This window comes from Cornus florida, unplaced genomic scaffold, assembly GCF_030987335.1.
Source record: "Cornus florida cultivar Cherokee Brave unplaced genomic scaffold, ASM3098733v1 CherokeeBrave_3.0.0_Hap2_Chr09, whole genome shotgun sequence".
Lineage (NCBI taxonomy): Eukaryota > Viridiplantae > Streptophyta > Magnoliopsida > Cornales > Cornaceae > Cornus > Cornus florida.
The window spans coordinates 21,405,319-21,431,438 of NW_026775579.1; positions in this window are offsets into that span (position 1 = coordinate 21,405,319).

Here is a 26,120-nt window from a genome sequence, read left to right on the forward strand (position 1 = left end):
CGTTCTGAGCATACCTTGGCAGACTACACTAAGACAGTCCGAGAGGACTACTTGCGTGTGGAGGAAGACCGTCATGTTACAGCTGAGGACCTTCGCATGACACAGAAAGAAAGGCATGAAACTAAATCTCTCCCCAATGTTATCCTTGCCCATTTTCCCCCTGGCCCGTAGTTTATTCGCTGTTCATGATCTGCCTTTTGTTCCCATGTTTATGTTTTTATTTTCTGTTGTTGTTCTAGTTTTTGAACTTAGGAATTTGTTTTTGTGATAGTTGATCTGGTTGGACATGATAGAATTTCCATTCCTTTTGTAATCATGCCCACCACCCCCTTTTGAATGCAAATTCCTCCTTTTTATTTTATTGACTATTAATTATTTTCTTTTACTGTTTCATTGTTAATTATTTTCGTTCCCCAGCTGTTTCTAAGCCCCACGTAGGTTGCACATTTTAAGTTTAGAGGCCTCTTTGTGTTCGCCTTTGCATGGGAGCTTTTTGTCACCTCGCCAAGCACTTTCCTCCTATTCTGGTAATTTTGTTCTTGTTATCCTCTCTACTTTTTCGTGGATGTTAATTGTCCCACATTGAGGATAATGTGCTATTCAAGTTTGGAGGTGCAATATTACATTTTTGGTAGTACATTTTTGTAAAGCAATGATAGTGTAATTTGAAACTTGTTAGAGATGAAGCATATGTTTAATACCTTGTATATAGAAGCAATTGTTAAGTTTTGAAAAGAAAGAAAACAAATTTTGAAGTTAAAATGATTATGTGGATGCAATTTAGTCTATATAAATGTTTCAATTAAATTCTCGCTGGATCTTATACTCTTTTATGCTTCACAATGCATAAATGCACACCGGAAACTTAACTGTGAGGCATGCAACTGGATTGACCTTGATTTTGACCTAGTTAATCTGAATTGATGAACCTAATGGATGGATACCTTTGGCATGAATCTAAAAAAAAAAAAAAAAAAAGATAATGACCAGTTTGAGTTTGTAGCCTTTCCAACTTGAGTCATTAAGCCCAAGGAGTGTCTCTACACTTGGCACCCTAAAGCCATCTGGTTTGGAAGTTGTTGGCCTAACGCTTGCTACATGGGTTGGTTAGAAAGCCTAAAAGACTTAGACATTGCACGGTCATTCAAAAAAAATAAATAAATAAAAATAATAATAATAAACATGGTTCATTGGAGTTCGTAGCCTTGTCAATTCAAGCCATTAAGCCCTAGGAGTGTCTCTACAGTCAACACCCTAAAGCCATCTAGTTTGGGAGTTGTTGGCCTAACGCTTGCTAAATGGATTGGTTAGAAAGCTTAAAACACTTCAGCATTGCACAACCATTTTATGTATCATTTTTCAGTTATAATAAATTGTCAGCAAGCAACAAAAGTTGTTTTGTAAATAAATTCATGCCTTAGTGACTTCATTTAAAGGGGAATTCAATTATTTGAAGACTTGTGTCTTGGAATTGGAAAAGAAAGTACAAGTCGCATGTTGAGAATCCAATCCACTTTCACTGAAGTTAGCGTTGATTTCCATTCAAGAGATGACAATTGAGTTATTTATATAGACTTGGATGCTGATGCATGTCTGTTGAAACATGTTTAGAAAACTTTTGTATCAATGCTTCATATATGCATGGTAGTCTATCTAATGACCATGTCTCCAGTCCTTTGCTTGTGTAAAGTTGTATTTGAGCTATGTATGTATTTCATTTTACCATGGTTGATATTTTTGTGGTAGCATTCCCATGGTTGTCATGTCATTGAGTTTTTTATTTTGGTTTTGCTAAGGGACTAGCAAAATGTAAGTTTGGGGGTGTGATAAGCGCCGAATATTGCATATTCAAGCGCCCTTAGTTGCATTAGTTAAGTCCATTATTTAATTATTTTATGTAGATTATCTTCATTTGCATGTTTTATTTATTTTCAGATTTTTTTGCCAAAAAGGAATAAAAATGATGTTTTGATGAGTTCTTGAATATCAAAGTGTGCAATGCTGAAGTTTACAGCCTGGCAGCAGTGGAGTTTGACTTTGTTTGTCATTTTTGACCTAATAAACTTGAGAACTGGACTTCCATTAAAACATGGCGTACTTAGAGCTTTGAATTGGCCTTCCAAATCATCAAACGGTTTGTCATTTGGAGTTCGGAGTAGAAAGTTAGGGCCTTTTTACCAAAGTAGCTAAAAATAGAACAAGTAGAAGAATGCAATCTATTACATCTTTGAGCGCTCGAAGAAGGACCTTCGAGCACTCGAAATTTGGGTAGAATCACTTCAAACATCTTTGAGTGCTCGAAGCCTCTTCTTCGAGCACTCGAAGGAACATTTTTGGCCTACTTGTGCCTTGAATCCTCCAACTTCGGATTTCCCTCTTTTATGAGTTGGTTGGAGATGTCTTTTGGGGGGAGTTGAGCCTCATTTTGAGGGGGTTTGGTAGGCTTATTGTCTACAAAAAGAGAGGGGAACCAAGAGATTAGATATCATCACATATATCTTGAAAGATTTTTGGGGAGAGAAAAGGGAGAAGAGGATAGAGTTCTTGTGGCTAGAAAGGTGGAGCTTGAAAATGGAGGGAGCTCTGAAGTTTCTTCCTTCTTTTAGGGCATCCATGGGTAACTAATTCCTCCTCTGGGGAGGTGATGGAACCCCTCACTGTAAGCATGTTCTAATTTTGATTCTATTGTGGGGAAAATAATGTACTCTTGTGGTGATTCCATAATCTAGAAATTTTACTTGATGTAATGAACTGATTTTGATTTAATGATCATGTTGAATGTACTTTCTTGTCTTAGAATGTATGTTTTCATGGTTGTATGGTTTACATTTTCATGGTGACAATGAAGATGAGATTTTTGGAATGCTTTTAATGGCATGTTGTTGAGAGATTTGATAGGCCATAGCTTAGGTTCTTCCTTTGATGGCTTATTCTTAATTCTTAGCTTCATGTGCTCTTATCATGTGATTGATGACTTGACAATTTCTAGCTTAGTGAACATGTCCAAAATTACACTTTAGTTTAGGTAGTTGAGCATATAAAATCTTTGATAAATTGTTCTTGTTTATTGATTTCGTGAATCCTTTGAAGGTAATGTAGTAACCTTGAGTAACTACTTATCGTAGCCATATATATTTATGTTGTTTTCCCCCAAATGAATCATAGTCTAGCATGTTTATATTGTAGGTGGTGAAGTTGCTTCCCTAGCCCTCTCTATCTAAATCTCCTTCCTTTACATTCCTTGCAATTTACTATTTTATACATTCCTAAATTCATAGTTTAAGTGACAACCCAACAAATCCTCTATAAACCCCCTTATCATTCTAAAAGATGATTCTAGACACTTAGGTTGCCATAGACTAGCAGTCCCAGTGGTTCGACTTACCCGACCAATAGCCCTATTTTACAGTGATTTGTGCTATTACAAAATGGGTTGATTTATAATTGTAATTGATCCGTCGATTATCTACGTGTTTCATCTTTGATTGTTATATGTTTCGGTTTTGTTATTATGTGTTTCATATTTGTCAATTAGTCCGGATTGGGAGTATGGATTGGTTAGGGACACAAGTATGTGATCAACAAACTATTATTTTAATGACATGGGTAATAGCACTATGTACGCTAGGATTTGTGAATGTATAGTCATTGGATTGGGTAGAAATACAAACTTCTAGCCAATCTATTAGATCTGGATAGGCATCAATATGGTATGCTATTTAGGATGGGATAGTTAAACTATCAACACAAGTCAAATAATCTAAAAGGAATAGTTTGATATGCTATATGCTAGGTAGGGATTCGTTTTTACAACGCTATAATAATGGTGATTGTTAATGCTTTGAGGATTCATGAGGATGTGGTAGCTAAAGATCACTGTAATGCCATATGGTTCGGATGGAGGATTTCGTGCTGGTAGGTATATATCAGGCGAGGGAGGATAGTGGACTGGTGAAAGCTTTATCAGTTTATTCGTGATCTAGACATTATTTTACGAGGGGGGTCATTTGAAGGAGTTACTGGGGTTGCACTTGGAGGAGGAATCAAAGTTTCTATACTGTATAAAATGTAGGAAATTTTTAGGGGTATCTTTCGCAACGATTAGCTGTTGCTCCGACACTGATGACTCTATGGAGGATGGGAAAAGTTCCATATTTCTTTGAGGTGAGACAATGAGTTAACTTAACACTTACCTATAATAGAGAAGTAGGGTGTATTAAGGACAGGAAGGAGAGACCGAACACCTATATAAGGAAGCGGTGCACGGTGTGTGTGGAAAGGTCATAATGAGTTGACCTTCAATGAATGAAATTAAAAGCTAGTTGTACCAGACCAGTTGGTACTTCCTGTAGACAAATGGGAAGAAGGATATAAGGAGTGAGATTCACAGCTCTTAGTTCTTTATTCATCTTAGTGAAAACAAAACGCTTCATGGTATGAAGCAGTTGTTTGGAGGATCGGCAAGCGGAGGAACGTGGTGATTTGGTTACCATTTCTAATATGATCGAGATAGACCATTCGAGGTTACTAGACCCTTGTAGACATTTTCTATGTTCAACTAATATACCCTTTTCACGGATTTGGATGAGGGGTTGCTAACTTTTCAAAAGGATCAGGATTTGGTTAGGATGTTGGTTAGTTTCTTTATTAAATCAGCTAAATTCTGGTTTATTTCGCACTGGTGGGTCATCAGTTCGTATGAATAGAGGGGCTTACAAGATGACTTGGATTCATCAAAGTGGTGATTCACATGTTGCATTAAGTTCTGTCCGGTAGAAGGGAATAGGGAATTGGACATTCGCAACAACCGCTTAGATATTGCAAAATTTGCGATTTGTTGATTGCGTTCGCAGTTGAAGCTTTAGCCTGTCTAAGAATAACACTGGCGATTATCACGGAATTTAAGAAGTGAACTGCCAATATTGGGGTTGATCTTCGTGGAGGTGTTACTTTACTCAACTAGAGTTTCGGGTACTGACGGAGGGGTAGTCGTTTTGTTAAATTTGTCAGAAGGAATGTGATTTAAAAATTGACATTTTTTCTCAATGCACCCGGAAGATTATAAGGTACATCAGGACATTGAGTGTCTGGTCAAGTGAACCAGATAATGTAGGACATGTTTAATTTGTCTATCTGGATAGGTTGGTTTTAAATTAATGTGATGCGTATGAGGTGCATTATGGGACTATGTGTGAGTTAGTTCTTTGTTAAGTTTAAAATCGATATAAGGTTGAACTAAGGCATGGTAGATTTGCCAAAGTCTAACTCAATAGACTTAAGATGGCATGGTTTATTTGCCAAAGGCATCGTTGAATTGTCAGCATGGTTGATCTGTCAAGTATAACTAAATATACTTAACGCGGCATGGGTGATTTGCCACAGACATGGTTGAATTGTCGGCATGGTTGATTTGCAAAGGTTTAACACAATATACAAAAAAAAAGGGACATGATTTATTTGACAAAGTATAAATAACTATACTTAGGGAGGCATGGGTTAGTTGCCAAGTTGTGACTCAATTTATTCGTACTGATAGAGCGGAGTCCACACGAGAACGGAATAAATTTTAATGAAAATAATTCAGAGTTTTACGAATTCCGAGAACGGAATTCCTTTTGTTAGGGGGGAAGAATGTAATACCCCTATTTTCAAAAGGATATAATTGGGATTTAATTTTTATATTTTTGAATTTGAGGTGCTTATTTGGTTATGTGTTTAGATGATTTCATGGTTTGTGTTGAATTTAATTAAAGGTGTGTTTAACTAATTTTTTTAAATTAAATTTTTGTTTTAATTATTGTATTTAAATTGTGTGGTTTGTTTAATGATGTTATTTAAGTATATTTTTATTTCTTTTAATTGAATTACTTGTTTTAATTATTTATTGGTTTATTAGTTTTTTTAAAATGAATTAATTGGATTAAATTAGAGTTATTGATTATAATGTGAACTTAGGGTTATATTCTTTTAGGAATTACGGTTTAGCCGACTGGGGTTAATTAGGGTTTCTGTCTCTAATTACAATTGGACCTAGGTTTTAGTATTTCCTATATATATACTGTTATAAGTTTGTATGAGGGTGGTAGAACTCTATTTCACGAACAGTGAGTTTTTGAGAGAAAACAGAGAGAAGGAGAATTAGGGTTTCGGCCAAGAACCAAGGCTGAACCAAGAAGAGGAAGAAGAGGTGTTGCTCATGGGTTGAACCTAGGGAAATAAAGGAGTGGACAACAGTCGAGAGGTCGCCGGAAAGTCTGGACAGAGGACGGTTAAAGGTTTCAAACCAAAACTACAGAGGCAAATTCTATTCTGTCTCTCTCCCTTTACCTGTGTTCTGTGCATCTTTGATGATATCTAGGATTGAAATTGAATATTAATTAAATCTTATATGCGTGGTATATGTTAATTGGATCATCTGTATATGTGCATATTGTCTAAAAAACAATATATACTTGAAACTCTGTTCTTCGTTGTTTGTTTCAAAGTAAACAAATTTGGTGTTGATTTAAATCACTATATTAATTCTTACTGTGTAAGCTAAGGACTTGGGATTGATATTGGATGTTTATTAGACTTGTAAGACCAATTTTAAGGAAGAATAGAAGGGTAGGAATGGACCGGAGACGGAGTGGATGATCAGAAACGAAGCTGGAAGTGTACTGGGCTCTCAAGGAAGGAGAGAGCCGGCTCCAGGAAGTTGGGAGCCGGCTCCCCCCTTCATTGAGCCAGCTCCAAGGGCAAGGGAGCCGGCTCTAAGGTGTTTTAGAGCCTGCTTAATTTTTTTAGAGCAAGTTCAATTGGTTAGTCTTCGTTTGGTTGCAATCCGGAACAGTTTTGGGCACTTTCGGGCACTATTTAGGTCCAAATTTGGTTTTCTAAACTGTGTTAGAGTGGGGAGAGGTTTTTAAATATTAATTCATGAGGTTCTAATGCCCTAGTATGCAACAAATTAGTTATGCTAATGTTTTCTTAAAACGGTATGTAAAATTTAAAACAAGTCGCAGGCTGTTCACGGATGTAACGGATAGAGAGGATTTAATTGTTTCAACTGGGTCTAGGAATTCAATGGATTGTACCAGGGATCCCAAACATTAGATTATGCTAAAATTGAACCCACAATGCATAATTTATCTCTATATGTTAATAGTATTCACCTTATGGAAGTTTTAAGCAAATGTCGCACACAATTGACGATTATAAAGTATTTAGTTGCTTACATAGGTTTTGCAACCTAAATAACTGGAATAGGATTTTAAAGGTTGTTTTGGATGCATAGTAGGACCTTATACATATTAGATTCCATTATGTTTTTCCTGTATTGAATTGAAGAGTTAATTATATAATTTCTGTCAATTTACATGGATGTTGGTCTAGTTTTAATTGCATAATAGGTAAATTACATTTTGTTAGTTACGTGATTATATACTAGACTTTGAATTGATGAATTTATTATATCTTGTCTCATCAATTAATTGGATGGATACTGGATAATTAACTCGATGAACTATTAAACCTTGTCTTGTTAGTTACGTGGATGGATTCTGGATTATAGATGATGAACTGTTTAGATTCTGTTTATTATCTATTTGGATTATATGGATGTGTTTGATGTACTGTATAAAATGTTGCATCATTTGTGGATCATTTGGATTATATGTACCGATATGGGACGATGACATATCAGGGATGGATTAGATCAAAAGGCTAAGTCCTACCCCTTCATACATACGGAATGGATTAACTAAAATAGTTAACTCCTAGATGGATGTGTGTCCTGTCAACTAAAATAGTTGAACGACATAACGGATGGTTGTTTATATTTTCTTTAGTAAAATGGATAGGGATTTAATTAAAACATTTAAATCCTAATTTTATGTTGTGTCATGGCAACAAACTATTGAGCGACACTTCGTTGGTTTGGATGGAATTTATATATATAAATTATGCTACCGCGATCTGAGCTTGAGTCTCATAGTCGATGGTTAGGGTGCGTATATGCAGTAGGATGTGTAGCTAGCTGACCGGTTCCTCTTTTACAAGGGTCGCGATACCAAGTCAAGCTTGAAGAGTTGTGTGAGAATTTAGGAGGTGGCCAAGTTTTACATTTATAGAAAGCCACTACTACCTTTCTCTATATAAAATATAGATAGGGTGAGTAGGGATCGTCCCAAGGGAATTGATGGTGTATCGAATTGTGAAACTATGGTAATTAGGGTTAGTAGGTCGAGTGATCACACAATTGGTTGGTTGGTTGGTTGATTAAGCTAAATTGAATTCAACTAAATAAAATAATATGAGGTAAACAATAGAGAGTGAGAGGTCTTGGGGTGTAGAGATCACCACCAAGCAATACTTTTCTATACTACTAACAAGTGATCAATTGAGGGTAATGGATGTGTTGCAATATGATAAGGGTGTGTGTGCATTAGGTTGATTCAATTGGCAAGGATGACAAATCAAACAAGTATTGTCTAAACATCATGTGAAGAGCACAATATATCTAAACAATAGAGCATATATTGTCTAGACAACATGGGGATAGCACAATAGATCAAAACAAGTCATTAATCCTTCATTAAGCTCACAATCCACATGCAACACAATATTAGAGGAATATGCCATTTGGACTCACAAGCATGGAACATCAAACATCAAGAGTAGATTGTCCTCCCATCTAACATTATACTACCACTACACTAAATCTACACTACTAGCATGAAAATAAAGCTATCTAGACTAGGGGAGAGGCACAAACCATCAAGAATTGGCATAAACCATCAAATGAACCAAAATAGCATTCATTAAGCATATCATCTTGATAATCTCTAGATCTATAGCATCAATACACATAGGCATGCATCAAAAACACTAAATCTAGAGATAAGCACATGAATATCCTACTCTAGCATACATAGACATATGGGTAGAATAGAATAGTCAATTGGAAGCATTAAACCATACAAACCATGAAATAATCAAGATTTATATATACATGAATATCAAGATGTATCATACAACACTAATCCCTCAATAATACACAAGATTAGAGTATAGAAAGCATGGTTGGGGCTAACTCTAGCCCCAAGAAGATGTCTAGCCACTCATGGTAGTGATGATCCAACCCTCAAGGGCTAACTCCATGGCTGCTCCTTGTTGATGAAGATCTCCTCCAATGGTTGCTCTAGCTTCCTCCCTTCTTCCTCTCCAAGAAGAGCCTCAAAGATGATTTTCAATGTGTGACAAGAGACTCTAGAACCTTTTCCAAAAAGTGTATCATATTCCTTATATAGGTAGGTCAAATACACCCTATGATGAGCTGTGGTCGTGCAAGGCATATTCTCCAATGATTGGATGAAGGACGGAATAAATGAGCTGGACTTTAACTTTTTCTTGCTGGAGGAAGTTCGATCGATCGAACCTTAACTTGGATCGATCGAAGATGGGTTCGATCGATCGAACTGCATCTTGGATCGATCGAAGTGGTCTGACTCCTCCGGATAAGGACAAGGCTGAGATATTTCAAAGATATTTATGGGGAAAAGGACAAAAGTGGTTGGTAGGCGTACAGTTGTGGATAAGATCAATCATTTGAATAGGACAAAATAGGGTTCGATCGATCAAAGGTGATGTTGGATCGATCGAACTTGGAATTTCACCAAAGGCCAAGGTTGGATCTATCGAGAAGTACTGTGATCGATCATAGATATTCGATCGATCGAACTCTAAGTTGGATCGATCGAACTTTTCAGCTGCACAACTTTGATTCCTTTTTGCTCCTTTCTTTCTCCACTTTGCTCCCTCCTTTGGTTTATCTCAGGATTGCTTCAATTAAGCTCTTATTTGGCTGAGTTAGCTCAATTTTGGGATTAGTGCCTAAAAATATAAATAACACGTAATAAGTCTAAAACGGCAAAGTAAGATAGATAAAGGTACTAGAATGCTTAAGCTTAACGGGTTTAAATGCGCACTTTTCGGTGCTCATCACACCCCCAAACTTAAATATTGCTAGTCCCTAGCAATGAACTAAGAAGTAAAGGAATGAAATGAACAACTAAACAAGTATAAACTGGAAAGCAAGTAAAATGATAACATCATTTTCGTAGGGAACACGATTGCATTTAGCATATGCAACAAGCCTTTTAAACCCCTAGGTTACCCCTAGTGGACGAGTGAAGTCTCGTGAGGGTTTCCAGAAATGGTACCCACAAACATTAAGCTCATTCTTTCAAACGAGGCACCAATATTGCAAACAAGCATTGGGAGAAAACTACCTCAAGTATGCAATTTTTCAACCGTTTCCAAGCAATCTCCCAAAATCTCAACATCAAACAAGCAAGCATGGTCCTCCACACATCAAGAAAATGATCATGAAAATCGAAACAAGTCTAGAATCCATGTGAGAGGTCCGGCATCAAGTGTGTTGCTATCTTAGCTAACTAGAGAAGTAATCACATCCTTACCCTCAAACTAGCAGACAAATCTAGTACCGATCATCAAGATAAGAGAATGGACCTTTTATTAAAGCTTTATTGTTCTAGGTGCGCTTATTCTTTTCACTCTATTTTTTTTTTTTTCTTCTTCTTTTTTTTTTATTATTTATTATTGAGGATCAAAGATGGAAATATTGTGCAATGTGTTGATCTCTTAAGCTTTCTAGAAGATTCATGTAGCGAGCTTTAGGTCAATGACTCCCAAACCAGATGGCTTTAGGGCATTAGGTGTTAAGACACCCCTACGGACTTGCAAACTCAAATCAACTAGGCTACAAATCAAGACAACAACCATCTAATCATTTCCTACTTCTCACCTTTTGGGAGAAGTCCTCACTTTTATTACTTTTGCAACTTTTTTTCTCTTTTTTTTTTTTCAATGAATAATCAATTATTAACCTAGAGTTTGGGCCCTCCACCTTTCGGCGCGAGAAGTTCACTGCTTAATGAGACAAGAATCTCGGCTACTCAATGAAAAGGGGTTGTTATCCACCTTTATCAAGAATGAAAGCTTTCAATGCACTACTAGCCCAATTGGGATATAACCAATTCAATAATCAACAAAGCATGTACCCCACAAATGAATGCTAGTGTGCACCGATGCTAGTGTAGAATCCTAGAATGAATCTCAAAACAATCACAAATTCAGGATGATGTGGACCACAAATGCAAGCAAGATATCAATCTTTTGAAAAATTTACTCCTAAATGGCATCCTCAAGGCATACAAGGAGTATTGGACTCTCAAGTCAAACAATTTTTAAATTTTAAGCAATATAGTCCTCAAAAGATCAAAATCATAGCTAGAAATGGACCAAGTATAGAAATATCCCTCAAATACACAAGACATGCTCAAAATTTGAATTTTAAAGTAACACTGAAATATACACCAATACCCCCAAACTTAAATTGCACATTGTCCTCAATGTGTGAAGAGAACAAAGGAAAGAGTATACCAGTGCTTTAGACATAAATGATCGGGATAGAAGTATCCAAAGTGGGTGGCATGGCCCCCCCAAACTTGGGATAAACTGTGGTCCTGAAAAGTTTGCACTCGGATAAACTCATTAGATAACAAGATAGGATAATCAGTGCACAGTGGACATGTAAGTGTAAAATGGGATAATTAGAGAATAGAGAGAGAGGTGTAAGAATGGTCCTGAAAAATTGGGCAGCACTCTCTCACTGAAGTCACTGTGGTGTACCTAATGGAGTCAAACATACAAATATGAGATACTAAGAGACATCCATAATCAAAAAGCAGTATATAGAGAATATAAAGTGCAGGTACATCAATAAAATAATAAAGCCAACAGACCAGCCGCAAAGTATAATACAGTAACAGTGACAGTATAATACAGATCCAGAATAAAAGAAATGAAAGCATAGAACAACTGGAAGTGGAGTCTCAGGAGGCCTGATCGTGAAGATTTGCAGTGGCTGGAGGTGCAGGTGCGGGTGCAGGTGCAGGTGCAGGGAGTCGGCTGGAGAGATCGGCAAAGCAAGCCATGACATCCGCCCCGAAAGAGGTGAACTCAGCTCGGTGGGCAGTGATGTCGGCTCGCATGGCTGCTACGTCCTCCTCCAGTGTCTGCAAGCGTGCTCTGAATCCGGGAGTGGGAACTGGAAACTCAGGCAGAGATGCCTCTGAAGAAGACTCCCGAACTCGCTCCAGAGCAGTGGCTCAATCACTGGTATCATCGCCATCAGCATCATCTGCAGCATCGGTATACTCCTCCGCAGGTCGCTCCAGGTCAATGTCCATGCGATCGGTAGCCGGACCGATTGGTGCGTCGTCTGCTGCGATATCTGCTGCTGCTGGAGGTGCCGGATGTGCCTGGGCTGCCTCCTCCTCCTCTAGTTCAGCTGCTGCCTCTACAGCTGGCTCCTGAAGACTCCGAATAAGAGTATTATAGCTCTTATTCCAGTCGCTCCTCCTATAGAAGCTGGACCGTCCTCATCTGGGGGCACTCTGTAGCGCTGGTCAAGAAGGATCTGCGTGATGAGGTGTCCAAAGGGCAAGACCTTGGACCGCTTAGGGTCCTTCCTGGAAATGAAAGAATCATACAGCAACCTCATCACGCTCCAGATGAGGACTGGGATAGATACCCAGCAGCCTGTGTAAAAAGCGTAAAGAGCTGTCAAGTAGTCATGACGCCTCTGGATCTTATGGCCCGCCATGTAAATGTTCTGGAAGAGAACTATGTCAATAAACCAGAGGTCATCAGGCAAGAAGGTCCTGGTGGTGAATGTCTGACCACCGGCATGATGGCCTGTCAAGGAGACAGCCATATTAGAAAATGAAGGCCTATGCAGCCTCAGGTATGTCTCTGCAAGCTCAGGTGGACACCGGTGTGGGCACCGGCAAGTACGGGACAGAGTGTCAACTGTGATGACAATCTCGTGGCCGTCCAGTGTAGTGATCATCTCCGCGGTAGATCGTGGCGAGGGCCGGAGATGCTGAAAGAATAGCCGCACCAGTCGCGGGTATACTAGGCCGGTGACTGGGGCAAGGATGGCTGAGAGGCCCCGCTGCATGATATCCTGATAGCCAGACCGGGTCAGGATAGACTCGGAGAAGTACTCAATATCGAAGTATGACTCCTGAGCCACGGTCATGGCTGCATATCTCTGCAACAACTGGTCATGGCGCTGAGCCGGTAGAGGTGGCTGTGGTGATGGCATGGCGGCTGCATCTGCCTGATGGCGCACAGGAGAAGGTGATGGTGTGAAGGCTGGAAGAGCCTGGGATGTAGATGGCATATGGTCAGCTCCCTCCTCAGCCTCGTGGGATGGGGACTAAGGGGGAGTAGCCTGTGCGGGCTCCTCCTGAGCATGAGATGGCTCTGCAACCATCTCTATCATGGGCCGTATATGTCTGCGGGGTCGCTGTGGCCCCGAAGATCGCCTGGCTATACTCTTGTACTGCGGAGGCATGATCTGCAAAAAAATAAGAAAATTTCAATATAAGTCAGTGCCAGATATAAGAATTTAAGTGCATAATAGAAACATGTATGTCAAATAAGATAGACAAAATATGGATGACATGAATCTATGATAATGATGAAATGTGAGTCATGCTAAGCAATGTAGGTATAAAATGCATCCAATGTGGAATATCACAGGCATTGTGCATATAAAGATAGCATGAGACAACATAAGATGAATGGAGTGTGTATGTGTGATCTTTGAAAGTTCGATCGATTACAGAAATTTTCGATCGGTCGAAGTGAAAAATGTTCAAAAGTTGGATCGATCGAAGTGAATTGGATCAATCCAATACTTTGATCGATCGAAGCATGAAAGTGCACAAGATTGGATCGATCGAAGGTAGTGAAATGAAGTTCACTACTTCGATCGATCGAAGCACAAGTTCGATCGATCGAACTGTGCGAATGCCGAATCTGAAAAGTCGCAGATCTATGAGATCTAGAGCACGGGGCCCACACAAACGTGTTTGTAGGCCCATCTACACACCAAACATCTAATCCTCAACACCCAAACACTCCCCAAATGCCATAAATCATATCACAATCCCCAATTTGGTTCGGCCGAATGGATATGTATATGTATATCATGTAACAGGAAATTCAAGCTTCAATAATGGACGATTTACACATTTATAACATGATTCAACATAGAAAATCAATAACATGCATCAATTTAAGCTTGGAATCAAGAAAATTGCATTCGGTTTACCTCTAAACCGAGAGAGATGAGATGAGAGAAAGGTGTGAAGCCGCGGGGAAAATGAGACTTGAGTTGGCCGGAATTTGCTCGCCGGAGATGGGGAAGATGATTAGGAATTGGGTTTTTGCCGGATTAGGATGAGATTGAGAGAAGAGGGAGACTAGGGTTCGGTTTCCTTTTGAAGTTGGATCGATCCAACTCGGTTATATTTTAAAAACACGATATGCAGAGTTCGATCGATCGAAGATGGAGTTCGATCGATCAAACTTAGGTCTCCACTCTTAATGGCATTTTTTTTTTTTTTTTTAATTTTGAAAAATCAAAGGAAATTAAATTAATGAGATGCAAATTTCGATCAATCGAGGAAAGATTTCGATCGATCGAAGAGGATAAAGAATGTACAAGTTTAAGGGTTCAAGAGTTGATACGTGTTGGAACCTTGGATCGATCGAACTTGGAATTCGATCAATCGAACATGAAAAATTTTGAAAAGTCCCAAGAGCATGCATTTTGGAATTTGGATACAGGTCCAAAATTTTTCTAAGTGTTGGGACTCATGATCAATCGAACCACATGTTGGATCGATCGAAAGGTAGTTCGATCGATCGAAATGGTTTACGATCGATCGAACTTTTAAGAATTTGGAGATCCCGAGAGCATGCATTTTGGAATTTGGATGCAGGTCCAAAATTTTTCTAAGTGTTGGGTGCAAAATGAGAGCTGGATCGATCGAGTCCATAGTTGGATCGATCGAACCAAAACTTGGATCGATCGAAATTATGCCTAAATGCTCAAAATGACTTGAATGCTCATGCAATCCCTTACTCAGTTCCTTCCAATGTATGTGAACCACAAAAACAGTATCTAGACTTCGCAAGAATCAAAATGCAAGATAGAAATGAGGGAGGAATAGGGTTTTGACATCCTACGAATTTCGGTGCTAGTCTTTAACGTCTCTAGCAAGACCTAGGGTTCTTTTAACCCGGATCAAAGATCTTGCAATGCATCCCCTCCTTTTTGGGATGAGAGATGTTTCAAGTCACTCCCAACAAATGGTTCTTAGAAGAACTTGTTGGGGTAAACTCAAAAGACGTCTTGAGTTCCTTGTCAAAACTTTCCTTGGGCTTCCACGCCCTTTCACAACAAGAGTTCGAAATCACTTTTCTTGCATGCAATGCTGAAGATGAAGATGAAGGCTTTGAAACATTGTTCATGCACAAAAGCTCATTCCTTTCACAAGCAAGATCATGATATTCCTCTACCACATTAACCTCTTCCTCATATTTGTCAAATGGATTGGGTGTGGGGTTAAAGATGTTCAACTTCACTCTCATGTGCCCAAAAGAAATCTTCATTATCCCCGTCCTACAATTTATGTTGGCATTTGAGGTTGCCAAGAAAGGACGGCCAAGGATAACCGGAATTTGGTTCTTTGGATTGGGCACCGGTTCCGTGTCAATGACGACAAAGTCAACCGGGAAGAAAAACTTATCAATCTTAATCAACACATACTCAATTATCCCCCTAGGCTTCTTAATGGATCGGTCAGCAAGTTGTAAAACCACCGACGTCGGTTTCAATTCACTTAGGCCCAATTTGACATAAACCGAATAGGGAAGAAGGTTAACATTAGCCCCTAAGTCAAGAAGTGCCCGGTTGATGACATGTTCACCAATGACACAAGATGTTGTAGGTGCACCGGGGTCCTTAAACTTTGGCAAAGTGTTGTGTTGTAGAATGGAACTCACTTGTTCGGTTAAGACCACCTTTTTTGATGTTTGGCTCTTGTTCTTCCGCTTTTGGGTGCATAAGTCCTTCAAGAATTTGGCATAAGCCGGAATTTGCTTAATTGCATCCAAAAGTGGAAGATTAACTGTGACTTGCCTAAACATATCCATTATCTCATTGTTCTTGGTCTTTTGCCTTTCTTTTGAAATGGACCCTTTCAAGGCGTCCGGAAATGGAGCTTTTTCAAAAACTCTTTCAGCATTTTCTTTCAAAGAATTTTCAGCATTGGACTTGTTCGATTCATTGGATTTCAAATCACTTTTCAAAGAAGAATCATGAATAACATTTTTCAAAGAACTTTTCTCAAACACATTTTTCAACACTGTTTTCAATGAATCTCTTTGGAAATCATCTTTCAACTCACAATTTGAGGGCTTCTCATTCTCAAGATCATGCACATGCAATGAAGGAGGAATAGTGTATGGAACGGGACGGGTGACAACTTGAGGTTGTACCGGTTCACTCTCTTCATTAGGCATTCTGACTTGATTGTCTACTACCCTACCACTTCTCAAGGTTGTTACCGCATTGACATGCTCAACATTATGCCCTTCCAATGAGGATTTGGTTTCTACAACACATTGTTGTTTGATTGGGGCATTCATGTGCATCTTTCCCTTCTCTCTAGCATTAAGTGTTTCAGCTATTTGCCCTACTTGGGTTTCTAGCTTAGCAATTGATTGAGAATGAGAATGCAACAATTGAGTATTTGCTTCTAGAGTGCCCAAAGCATTTAAAACCTTTTCCTCAAAAGCGGAACCTCTAGAATTTCCTTGAGAATATGATTGGTCAGGAAAATGAGAATTAGCAAATTGATTTCCTTGTGAGTTATATGGTCTTGAACCTTGGGATCCTTGGTTTTGAAGTGGAGGTGGAATGTATTTCCCTTGAAAACCGCCTTGGGAAGAGTTCGAGCCCTCCCCTTGGTTTTTCCAAGAAAAATTAGGATGATTCCTCTAACCGGGATTGTAATGGTTACCATAAGGATTGTTTCCTTGGTTCACAAATGTTGCATTAACTTGCTCAATGGGTTCATTTTGAATTTGTCCATGAGGACAATTAGAAGTAGAATGAAGAACACTAGAACAAGTCATACATGATTCATTTTGAGCTCTAGGAGAATGGTTAGGAAAGGAAGACACTTGATTCGCCAAGTTTTGATTGATCAATTGATCAAACTTTTGAGATCATCTTGGCGGTTATATCATTTGAGTGGTCAACTTGATGTAAGCCAACACTCTTCCTACCTTGAGAATTTCTACCATTCCTAGATGACAATGTTCTATGCAAAGAGTTTTCACTCATGCTCTCATAAAGACGCCACACGTCTTCCTCTTGCCGGTCTATATAAGAACCTCCCATTGAAGCATCAATTATGCCTTTATAATTGCCCGATAAGCTTTCAAAGAAGAATTGGACCAATTACCATTTAGGCATGTCATGGTGAGGACACTTCCTAAGCAATTCATTAAAGCGTTCCCATGCCTCGTGGAAAGTTTCTCCCTCCCCATGTGTGAATTCCCTAATGGCGGTTCTCATAACATTGGTCTTTGAAACCGGATAGTACTTTTTCAAAAATTCTTGTTGCATTTCTGCCCAAGAAGTTATAGAAAAAGGCCTAAGGTTGTTAAACCAATACTTCGCCTTATCTTTAAGGGTGAATGGAAAAAGTTTCAGCCTTAAAACTTCTTCCGGCATGTCCATGTATCGAACGGTAGAACAAACTTCAAGAAACTCATCCAAATGCTTGTAAGGTTCTTCACTAGGAAATCCATGAAAGTTAGGTAGCATTTGGATAGTTTGTGCTTTAATCTCATAATGGTGTGCTCTAAATGGTGGCAATTGAATGCATGTGGGTGCATTATACTCATTAGGCACATAGTGATCTCTCAATGCGAGTGGTGGATTAGCAACTTGAGGTGCAACATGGACACCTTGGTTATATTGAGCTTGATTAATGATGGGGGGTTGTGGTGCATACATTGGCCTTGGAATTCCCATTGGAATTTGGCCTTGTTGTTGAGGGGGTTGATGAATGTATGGCCTAGGCATGCCTAATGGAACTTGTATATTATCATTTTGCACATTAGGATGAAGGATGCCTTGTTGGTCTATGTGACCAAGGTCTTCAACATGATCATCATTGAGAACGTCCATTGGTAGATTGGTTCTATGTGAACTTCCTCTTCCCCTTGGATTCCTAATAGTGGATTCTAAATGCAAATCAAGAGGGACAAGAGTAGGTCTCAATAAACGACGACCATGCATGCACAATGCAACACGAATAAGCAACTTTTTCAACAATACAATTAAACTTCACAACCACAATTTTCAAATGCAATGTATGTCAAATAAATGCCTCCACGTGGGCCCCCGATTTAACTAAGGAGATTGAGTAAGAAGGTCTCACAATAGTCCTTTAGCACTTCAACTCCAAAATTAAAAGCTTAGCTTAGCAATTTTACTTAGCAATTTTTCATTTTAAGCATTTTTCCTTTGCTTTGCTTTGCTCCTTAGCTTGGAAGTTCTTTGCTAGCTCCTTGCTCAATGCACCTTGTTAATGAAGAACAAACTTAATAAGTAATCAAAAACAGAAAATAACAAGAAAGTAAAGACACGATCAAAAGAGTACTAATCCTAATTGAATTTCACAATTCGACGTTGCCAATTTAAAATCCCCGGCAACGGCGCCAAAAATTGACCGGTTCCTCTTTTACAAGGGTCCCGATACCAAGTCAAGCTTAAAGAGTTATGTGAGAATTTAGGAGGTGGCCAAGTTTTACATTTATAGAAAGCCACTACTACCTTTCTCTATATAAAATATAGATAGGGTGAGTAGGGATCGTCCCAAGGGATTTGATGGTGTATCGAATTGTGAAACTATGGTAATTAGGGTTAGTAGGTCGAGTGATCACACAATTGGTTGGTTGGTTGATTAAGATAAATTGAATTCAACTAAATAAAATAATATGAGGTAAACAAGAGAGAGAGAGAGGTCTTGGAGTGTAGAGATCACCACCAAGCAATACTTTTCTATACTACTAACAAGTGATCAATTGAGGGTAATGGATGTGTTGCAATATGATAAGGGTGCGTGTCCATTAGGTTGATTCAATTGGCAAGGATGACAAATCAAGCAAGTATTGTCTAAACATCATGTGAAGAGCACAATATATCTAAACAATAGAGCATATATTGTCTAGACAACATGGGGATAGCACAATAGATCAAAACAAGTTATTAATCCTTCATTAAGCTCACAATCCACATGCAACACAATATTAGAGGAATATACCATTTGGACTCACAAGCATGGAACATCAAACATCAAGAGTAGATTGTCCTCCCATCTAACATTATACTACCACTACACTAAATCTACACTACTAGCATGAAAATAAAGCTATCTAGACTAGGGGAGAGGCACAAACCATCAAGAATAGGCATAAACCATCAAATGAACCAAAATAGCATTCATTAAGCATATCATCTTGATAATCTCTAGATCTATAGCATCAATACACATAGACATGCATCAAAAACACTAAATCTAGAGATAAGCACATGAATATCCTACTCTAGCATACATAGACATATGGGTAGAATTGAATAGTCAATTGGAAGCATTAAACCATTCAAACCATGAAATAATCAAGATTTATATATACATGAATATCAAGATGTATCATACAACACTAATCCCTCAATAATACACAAGATTAGAGTATAGAAAGCATGGTTGGGGCTAACTCTAGCCCCAAGAAGATGTCTAGCCACTCATGGTAGTGATGATCCAACCCTCAAGGGCTAACTCCATGGCTGCTCCTTGTTGATGAAGATCTCCTCCAATGGTTGCTTTAGCTTCCTCCCTTCTTCCTTTCCAAGAAGAGCCTCCAAGATGATTTTCAATGTGTGACAAGAGACTCTAGAACCTTTTCCAAAAAGTGTATCATATTCCTTATATAGGTAGGTCAAATACACCCTATGATAAGCTGTGGTCGTGTAAGGCATATTCTCCAATGATTGGATGAAGGACGGAATAAATGAGTTGGACTTTAACTTTTTCTCGCTGGAGGAAGTTCGATCGATCGAACCTTAACTTGGATCGATCGAAGATGGGTTCGATCGATCGAACTGCATCTTGGATCGATCGAAGTGGTCTGACTCCTCCGGATAAGGACAAGGCTGAAATATTTCGAAGATATTTATGGGGAAAAGGACAAAATTGGTTGGTAGGCGTACAGCTGTGGATAAGAGCAATCATTTGAATAGGACAAAATAGGGTTCGATCGATCGAAGGTGATGTTGGATCGATCGAACTTGGAATTTCACCAAAGGCCAAGGTTGGATCTATCGAGAAGTACTGTGATCGATCATAGATGTTCGATCGATTGAACTCTAAGTTGGATCGATCGAACTTTTCAACTGCACAACTTTGATTCCTTTTTGCTCCTTTCTTTCTCCACTTTGCTCCCTCATTTGGTTTATCTCAGGATTGCTTTAATTAAGTTCTTATTTGGCTGAGTTAGCTCAATTTTAGGATTAGTGCCTGAAAATATAAATAACACGTAATAAGTCTAAAACGGCAAAGTAAGATAGATAAAGGTACTAGAATGCTTAAGCTTAACGGGTTTAAATGCGCACTTTTCGGTGTTCATCACTAGCTATGTTGGTTGAGGTATGCCCTGTTAGGCTTAGGTAGTCATGCCCACTCAGGTGTGTATTGCATGTTGCCTTCTATTCAGGTTAAGACCCTCAGCATAGTTCAGTGAGAGTCCTGTAGTGTGGATATATATTTATCTATTACAGACTATATAGATATGGTTGAGACATCTAGGATGTATCTGCGTATCGGGTCTCTGTTTGGATTATAGTTAGGATAGAACTTGTTCGTGGGCCTGACCCATTATTATTTTTCAGGTAACGGACGGTTCCAAGTCTTAGATCTTGTTTATGCTGAGCAGAGACGGCTTCTCATTCTTTCGATGACGTAGGAGCTTCTTCATGTTTTAGTAGTGGAGTTCTTCAGTTGATGATTTCAGTGTTGGAGTTTTTAGGGGTCCACCAGATGGATTCCCAATTTGTATTAGAAATAGAGAATTTGGATGTATTAGAATAATTCTTTATTAATTTAATTTTATTCTGAGGTTTTAGTATTTGGATTATCATTCTAGTTTCTTTTCAGCAAATTTTTATTTATTCCTGTTTCCTTATTTGTATTTTGTGTTCGTTTGTTCCTAATTGTTTTGATATCCTCAGTTAGTCGAGCGTGGGCCTGGCCAACCCGCATCCAAAGATCCAAGGATATTACACTACATCAACACGCCCCCAATAGAAAAGCTGATGCATCCGTATGCACCTCATATGGCTTGGAGTGGTCAGGCAAGCTAAGTACTGGCTCCTCTGTAACTACCCTCTTCAAGTCCTCAAATGCCCCCTGGCATGACTCTGTCCAACTCCAAGTACGCGCCTTCTTGAGAAGGTCTATCAATGGGGCTGCTCTCGCCGAGTAACCCTTGATAAAATGGCAGTAGTAGTTGACAAGCCCAAGAAATGAGCGTAGCTCTGTCACCTTAGTGGGTGGCTCCCACTCTTGAATGGCCCTCACCTTTGCCTCATCCATCATCAGCTTGCCATCTTGTATCTTATGCCCTAGGAACAACACCTCCTCTTAGGCAAAGGAGCATTTCTCTATCTTCACATATAGGTCGTTTTCCCGTAGGACTTGGAAGACTGACCTCAAGTGCTACACGTGCTCCTCTAGAGTGGTGTTATACATAACAATATCATCCAAGTACACCACCACAAATCGATCCAAGTAGGGATGGAAGAGCTTGTTCGTCAAAGTACAAAAAGTAGCAGGTGCATTGGTGAGGCCAAATGGCAGAACAAGAAGCTTATAAGTGCCATACCTCGTGACACATGTAGTCTTAGGCTCATCCCCGTCCGCTATCCGCACCTGGTAGTACCCCGAGCGCAAGTCTAGCTTAGTGAAGTAGCTTGCTCCACCAAGCTGATCAAAAAGATCGATAATGAGAGGAATGGGGTACTTGTTTTTGATAGTCACCTTGTTGAGCGCCCAGTAGTTGATGCACATGCGCAAGGACCCATCCTTCTTCCTTTGGAACAACACCGATGCGCCATATGGGGCTTTCGAGGGTCGAATGTAGCCCGCATCTAACAGCTCCTTGAGTTGCCTCCGCAACGCCTCCAACTCTGGGGGTGCCATCCGGTAGGGCACCAAAGTAGGGGGTTTAGAACCTGGTTCCAACTTAATCTTATGATCCACCTCTTTCCTAGGTGGAAGCTTCTTGGGCAGCTCCTTAGGCATCACATCCGTGTACTCGTCTAGCACGGCTCGTATCTTCTTAGGCCTCTCTTCTTGTGGGGAAAGGACTAGCTCATCATCGAGTGTCTCCAGTAACGTAGCAAGGTAGCTAGTATCTCCCTTCTTGAAGCCCTTCTTGAACTGCATAGCTAACAAAGCTTGGGCTTCCAACTTGGCGCCTCGCTCCACCGGCACCATGCATGTTGTGTTGCCTTCCATAATACACATAGTGTTAGCAAAAGGAATGGAGAAGGCTCTCACCTTATCTAAGAACTCTAACCCAAGGACTAGTTTGAAGTCATCTATGGGTACCACCGATAGGTCCATGTGGCCACCCCACTAGCCAATGCATGCTCTGATGCTGTTTGCCATGCCATGTATACCCTTTGCCGCTGAGTTAACTACCTTCATGGAGCCCCCTTCTTTGCTATACTTGAGGCCGAGGTTGGCCTTGTCAAGGCTCACAAAGTTGTGGGATGCACCCGTGTCCACTAAAGCACGTGTGGGTGTCCCATTGATGCTCGCCTCCATAAACATTAGCCCCTTTGTCGCCGCCTTAGGGACTTCAGTTTTAGCTTTGATAGCATTAAAGATTTGCAGTGAACCCATTTGTACCTCCTATTGCTGTTGTTGCTCCTCATACTGGTTTGTCATGGCATTGAGGGTCTTCCTTTTAGGGCAATCTCTTACCCAATGTGGCCCGTCACATATGAAGCATGAGCCCTTAGGCTTGGGTGCTCCTTCCTTGTTCTCCTTTCCTTCTTTGCCACCATGGCCACCACCTAGTTTACGGGACCAATCCTTGTGGGGTGCAGCGCCCTTGTCTCCCCCACCTTTGCCGGCATACCTCCCCTTGTCCTTGTCTTTGTCTTTTGGCTTAGACGAGGGTTCCTTCTTGGAGCTGAAATCAATAAAGGACTCCGCTTCTGCAATAGCCATGGCAAGGTCTTGCATATTGCGCCACCTCAACTCTGTCTTGGCCCACAACTGCAAGCCATCCATAAAGAAGAAAAGAGAGTCCTTGTCGGATAAATCTGGGATCTCAACAGTCAAGTTAGTGAATTCTTTCACATAGTCCCGAATCAACCCAACCTATTTTAGCCTTCGGAGTCTACCCCTGGCTTCATCCTTGGCATTCTCAGGATAGAAATGCTTCTTAATTTCTTTTGTGAAATCAGCCCAAGTATCAATAGAGACCGTACCTTTGCCCATATCACCATACTTCTTCCTCCACCATAGCATGGCATGGCTGTGAGGTAGAGAGTCGTTGTACGTATCTTGATGGTCTCATCTGTCATGCTCGTAGCCTCAAAGTATTGCACCATACTGAATAGGAATTTCTCCAACTCCCTCGCTACCCGGTTCCTACCATAGCACTTAGGCGTAGGAATATCAACCAGGGGTGCTACTACCCCCGTAGTAGCTGTACCGGACGCCACCGCCCGTTTGTACAATGTCCAGTCCGCTCGCATTTCCTCCATTTGCTCACAGAAAGTGCCAAGCTCCTGATCAACATAGCCACGTAGGGTGGCAAACTTGCCCAACATAAGTTCTCGAAGTGCTTGGAGCTCCTGCCGAAAGTCACCACTTAGGGCATTGAGTGACTCTTTGACAACATTCTAGACCTCAGCGTCCTTCGACTCCAGCCCATCCATGCGCTGGTGAGCATCCTCAAACTACTCCAACACGTTGGCTATGGACCCCTCCATGTTTGCCATACGTGCCTCTAAGCCAGCCATGATGTCCTTCGATCTAGCCCTTGTCCTCACTCCGACTGGAGGGAGATTTGTTTCCCTTCCACGTAGCTCCTCCTCTTGGTTGTTAGTCACGTCTGATTTCTCCGCCATAACTTCCTCTACACAAGGTGTGACGCCTAACGACCTTAGCTCTGATACCAACTGTCACAGACTTGGACCTTTCCAAGCTCACATGCGGCCTTAGACACTTTCAAGCTCCCTTAAAGTGCTAAGTCAGCCAACCCGAGTATGCTAGCTTAATGAAGACTAAGGCTAGACAAGTGCTTTGGTTACTTGGGTGTATAGGAAGAGATTAGGCAAGTGAGTAAGAGAGTTTGGGAATGTATGAACACTTGTATTACTTGAGAGGAGATTACAACTTAGGTTACTTGGTGAGGAGCAAATGAACTCCCACCTCCTATTTATAGGCCTTTAGCCTTACAAGAACATTCTAGATGTGTACAAATGTGTGGCCTTGATTTAGTGTCTAGAATCATCTAAAGAAATATCTACACAATTCTAGAACTATGCATAATGTACAAGACAAGTCTAGAGAATTCTATACAACTCTAAACAAGTCCAGAAAAGGCTAGACAACTCCACACTAATCTAGAGAATTTCAGAAAGTTCCATACTTGTGTAGAGAAGTCTAGAAAGCACCGGTCCATGCAGGCTCCATGTCATCGTCTGCTGGGCATCTGCATGGCGCCTGCGTGGCGTAGCCTCTTGGTTGCGAGAGTGATAATATGGTTGAAATATGTTAGAGAAGAGAACAGAGGAGGAGAATAGGGTGGCTCATGGAGGCCACATATGTTTAATGCAGTACTATTGTCCTCAACTATGGGATTTATTAGGTTGAGCATGTTGAAGATGATAATAGACAATACAAAAGTTTAAGTTCATCCATGTAGATTCAACTTATGTTGCATTTTGGAGTACAGAATCGGTGATTTAGAATTGGAAGAAATTTAGTTAAAATTGCATATACATGTATATATAACATTAACTTGCAATAATGCATTTGTTCAAATCATAGGGACTTAAGTTAATGCCCACTACATTAAAAAAAGACAATTCATTTGAGTTTTGACATTATTAACTTACAACAAATATCAAAGGGCAGGTCTGTATGTTCATTCTTAGCCCTAGTTTTATTGGTAGAGAGGGTACACATTGTTCATGTGTTATGGAAGTTCACCAATAGAGCTATCCTGTGTTTCTCAAGAAAGGGCATCTTGAAGACGTCTCAGCTACAGAACCATCAGAGGTCCCAGCAGCCTTCATTAGACTACCAAGTAATTCTCCACGGTCATAAAAGAGCTCCACCTTCACGATCTTCGATCATAAAAGAGCTTTACCTTCACGATCATAAAAGAGCTCCACCTTCACGATCTTCCTGTGTTCTACCTCTTCAAAGAGCTTGTTTACATCATCATAGCTAGGAGGAGCACCGAACCTCCAAACCGTGTTCTTCTCTTCATCTCCATTCAAAAGAGACATGTACTTGTCTCTCTGAGCTCCTGGAGATGCCATTTAATGACTAAAATAGAAGTTGGTATGTTGAACCATAAATTTTGTGACACATAGTAGTTCATTCACACACACACACACACACACACACACATAGATATAAGCCAAACACCACCACCTAACATAGTCTTTGTTCATACTATTCAATGCTGGTTAACAATTTGAAGATAAATTGTCTGAACTTCTTTATAAGATGATGACAAACACAGCAATCAATCTCAACATCTTAACTATTCAATTCAATAATAACTTGCATTATTCAGTAGCCTAATTGGTAGAACATCTAGCTTTCCAAGCAGGTGTGCCTGTGTTAGTCCCCCTCTCCTAATTTGTCACAAAAAAAAAAAAACAAAGAAAGAAAACATTAGATTATAAATGAAGTGGCAGAGTTGTATCCTTTCATACAATAATCGAAGCACATTTGACATTTTTTTCTTTTGAAAATAGAAAAGAAAGAAAAAAACTGAAAAAGAAATGGCAGAGTTGTATCCTTCCATATATTAATTGAAGCACATTAGACATTTTTTTTTTTTTTTCTTTCGAAAAAAGAAGGAAATGA